This window comes from Aegilops tauschii, chromosome 2 (genome assembly GCF_002575655.3).
Source record: "Aegilops tauschii subsp. strangulata cultivar AL8/78 chromosome 2, Aet v6.0, whole genome shotgun sequence".
Classification (NCBI taxonomy): domain Eukaryota; kingdom Viridiplantae; phylum Streptophyta; class Magnoliopsida; order Poales; family Poaceae; genus Aegilops; species Aegilops tauschii.
Genome location: NC_053036.3, coordinates 602,434,268 through 602,438,758, shown reverse-complemented (window position 1 = coordinate 602,438,758; position 4,491 = coordinate 602,434,268). Strand labels below are relative to the sequence as shown.

General features: G+C 46.1%; 1 long non-coding RNA gene across 1 annotated transcript; it reads left to right on the top strand.

The window, feature by feature from the left end:
* Window positions 1-482: 482 nt before the first annotated feature.
* LOC109759005 (uncharacterized) lies at window positions 483-4,028 on the top strand. Its single transcript, XR_012203927.1, has 2 exons — window positions 483-579; window positions 3,536-4,028. It is a non-coding gene; the product is annotated as an uncharacterized lncRNA (long non-coding RNA).
* Window positions 4,029-4,491: the final 463 nt, after the last annotated feature.

Here is a 4,491-nt window from a genome sequence, read left to right as displayed (position 1 = left end):
AAGGCTATAAATCACCCAGCGGATCGCAACCTCGCGTCCGCCGCTTTCTCTGCATGTCACGTGCCCCATGGCCGCCACCAGGGGCGGATCTGGGCCCCAGGCCCGGGGCGTGGCTTTTTTTTAGTTATTACCTAGGTATATTTTTGAATTGGGCCCGGGGCTTAGCCCAACTAACAGCCAGGGCCCAGCCCAACACACTCACACAGGATTCCAACTCGCCCGATGCCCAGTTCGCAATCGACCTAGCGAGCAGCAGGCAGCAGCCACGCACGCGCAGGCAGCCAGGCAGGTGAGTCCGCCGCCGCCGCCCGTCTCAGTCCGCCCGGCCGCCCGCCCCGTCGCCTGCGCCCCCCGGCCTCCGCCCTCCGCCACTCGCCCGCGCCCTCAGCCCTCCGGCGGTCCGGCCTCCGCCGCTCGCCTCGCCCGTCCGGCCGGTTGCTGCTCCAGTGCTCCGCGCCTTCGCCGCTCGCCGGCTCGTGCCGCCGTCCCCTTGCTGGCCCTGCTGCTGCTCTGCTGCTCGCCGGCTCGCCCGCTCTGCTCCGGCCTCTCCTGGCTCCTGGTCTGCTGGATTGGTAAATGGTAATGGCTGTTGGCCTGCTGTTGACTGCCGTTGAATCTTGAATGTTGATTTTTTTCGATAAAGGACATTTCATTGAATAGATATATCGAGGTGATACAACCGCATCGAAAGAAAGCCCGGCCTCTGCATAGCTAGATGCACACAGCCAAAAAAGTCCAGAGTACCCTAAAAGCAAAAAATAATTTGATACAATGCCAATCAAAAAAACATGTCCAGCCTAAGGAGTGGCAGATCCTATCCGTAGGTCACACCGCCATCCATGGGGGTAGAAAACCTCCCTGGCCGTATGCTCCAGCCGTGTAGACGCCATCATAAAAAGGTCTCTGTCCTCCGGCCTCTGCAGGATAGACCAAGTACGGAGCCATCGTGTACACACATGAATAACCTGCATAGGAGATGAGACACATTTGTTATTAAAAATCACATCATTCCTGGTAAACCACAGTGCCCAGCATAAGGCCGCCGCTCCCACAAGAATATGTGCAGAAAATTGTTTATCAATACCCCGCAACCAGTTGCCGAACATGTTCCGTGCACTACGTGGTGGGTATAGATTCGAAGCTACTTGAACTATGGCCTAAACTGCCCGAGCGAACTTGCACTCAAAAAATAAGTGTTTAATAGACTCGTCATGTTGGCAAAAGACACATGTCTTGGAACCATGCCAGTTTCGTCGTGCCAGATTGTCTCTAGTTAGGATGACTCCTCTGTTAAGAAACCAGAGGAAAATCTTCACTCTTAGAGGGATTTTGAGCTTCCACAATTTCCTGTTATCAACTGGAACATCACAATGAACCATTGCATCATACATGGATTTTACTGAAAATTTGCCATTCTGATGCAAGTTCCATCGAAAAATGTCCGGCTCACCTGACAGTTGAATGTCCTCCAGGCGAGTGAGTAATTCATTCCATGCTGCCAGGCGAGGGCCAAAAAGGTCCCTACGGAAAGAAATATCAGGGTTTTCTTGTCCTAAAACTTGTTTGATTGTGACGAATTTATGTCTAACAATCCTATACAAGCTCGGATATTGCACCATTAGTGGGTTATTCCCTAGCCAGATATCTTCCCAGAATCGAACCTGAGAACAGTCCCTAACTGAGAAGGTCCCAAATTGGAAAAAGAATTCCTTGGCCTTCATCACACCACTCCAGAAATGCGAATCCCCAGGTTTCCAATGAACTTGAGAAACGGCATTGGATCCCACATACTTGTTGCGAATGATTTCCTGCCATACTCCATTCTCAGTGAGTAGTTTGTAAACCCACTTGCTGAGAAGAGCAATGTTTTTAATCTCAAGGTCTTGGATTCCCAGCCCCCCTTGACTTTTAGGTCTGCATAATACGCTCCACCTAGCCAGTCGATATTTCTTGGATTCATTATCGCATTGCCAAAAAAATCTGGATCTAAAGTAGTCTAGTCGCTGGAGAACCCCTTTCGGTAGGTGGAAGAATGACAACATATATAAAACCATGTTGCTTAGAACTGAATTGATCAAGATCAATCGTCCCCCGTAAGACAAGAGCTTGGCCTTCCAACTGGCTAAGCGTTTCTCAAGTCTCTCTTCCACATGTTTCCACTCAGCGATAGTTAAGCGCCGATAGTGTATGGGAATACCCAGATATCGAGTCGGAAACTGCCCGAGCTGGCATCCAAAAATCTCAGCATACTCAGGTGCTGATTCTGCAGCATCGCCAAAGCAAAAAAGTTCGCTCTTATGAAAATTAATTTTGAGACCAGAAAGTTCCTCAAAAGCACATAAGAGCAACTTGAGATTTCTTGCCTTATCTAGATCATGATCCATGAATAGAATAGTGTCATCCGCATATTGTAGAATAGATAGACCATCTTCTACCAAGTGTGGAATGACACCACTAATTTGACCGTCTAGCTTAGCCCGCTCAACAAGGGTAGCTAGCATGTCGGCCACAATGTTAAACAAAATAGGAGAAGCGGGGTCCCCTTGGCGAAGCCCCTTCCTTGTCTGAAAATAGCTGCCAACGTCATCATTAACTTTTATAGCCACACTGCCTCCAGAGACAAAGCTCTCTACCCAACGACACCATTTTTGTGAAAACCCCTTCATGCGCAAAGTTTGCAACAGAAAGGGCCACTTAACCTTATCGTAGGCTTTTTCAAAATCTATTTTAAGAATGACACCATTCAACTTTTTTCGGTGAAGCTCATGTACAGTTTCGTGCAAGACGACCACTCCATCTAATATATTGCGGCCTTGCATAAATGCTGTTTGAGTGGGTTTCACGACATGGTCAGCCACCCCGTTCAACCGATTAGTTACGACCTTCGTAAAGATTTTAAAACTTACATTCAGAAGGCAAATCGGACGATATTGTTGAATACGACTAGCCTCCTTCATCTTAGGCAATAGGATAATTTCCCCAAAGTTTAAACGAGAAATGTCAAGGTCTTCAGCATGCAGTTGGTTAAACAACTGAACCAAGTCTGCCTTAATGACGTCCCAAAAACATTGATAGAACTCTGCGGGAAAGCCATCCGGACCCGGAGCCTTGTTGTGTTCCATTTGAAACACCGTGGTTCGAATTTCCTCCTCAGAGAACGGGGAGGTTAGGAATTCATTTTCCGCTTCCGTAACTTGAGGAATGTCATGAGTAATGGATTCAGCGAACTGAAAATTTGATTCAGCTGAAGGTCCAAAAAGCTCTTTGTAATACTTAGTAATAAAAGTTCTAAGTGGTACGTCCCCCTCAATTCGGCCTTCCTCCTGGTCAAGGGCGAATATGCGTCTCTTTCTATGTCTGCCATTGGCAAGCATTTGAATGTTGATAGAAATTTTAGAACATTTTTGATCTGTTGCTGCCTGCTGTATTTGAATGTGAATGTTATTGCTACTGACCTACCATTAATATCAATTTCATAGCCAGTTCTTTGTGAATGTTGCTGTTGGCCTGAACTGAATATCATTTCATTTTGTAGAATAAAAGATGAAGCGGTATTTTTCATCCGTGGCAGCAATAGAAGTGTCTACACCCGGGGTTTTAGCCGGAGGAAATGAAGGGGCTGAGAGGAGTGAAGCAACTCCAGAAAATGAAACCAATGCAGAAATGGGACCACCGCCTTTGACTTCAAACAACCCGCCTTCAATCTCAACTCGAGAAAGTAACATTCCAGATTCTGCTCGTGGTCAACTGAGGGAAGGTGATATTCAACCTGATCCTGGTCTTAGGAAACCTATTGAAAGCTTAGATCCGTACATTAGAGATGTCGCTAGAAGGATGTATGTAAATATGGGTCCATGCCAACCAACTGGGCATAAATTTAAAAAAGAAACTAGAGGATCATCTTTGAAAAAGAGATCCTTTCAAGCTAAATGGTTCGGGAAGCATTCCGATTGGTTGGAATATAGTGTTGCTAAGGAGGCGGCCTTTTGTTTCTATTGCTTTCTTTTTAAGCAACCTAGAGCAGAAAACTATGGTGTTGAGGCATTCACAACAGTAGGGTTTAAAAATTGGAAGGATGGACTTAGTATTATTGATACACATGTTGGTAAACATGATAGTGCTCACAATAAAGCTAGACAACAATATGTGGCGTTCAAAAATCAAAGACAATCCATGGTAAATGTGCTCGATCGTGGCACCAAAAAGAGCGAAGAAGAATATAGAGCTCGTCTTGTCATTATTTTGGGTGTTATCAGATTTCTTCTATTACAAGCTCTTGCTTTTTGTGTTCATGATGAGAGCTCGAGCTCAAAGAATAGGGGGAATTTTTTGGAGATGATGGATTGGTACAGGGAGAAGGATTCAAATGCTAAGACTTTGCTTGATAGTGCGGGCGGGAACCATTTGATGACTTCACATGGGATACAATTGCAACTGTGTCAAGCTTGTGCAGAAGAGACCACCAAAGCAATTATTGATGACATTGGAGAT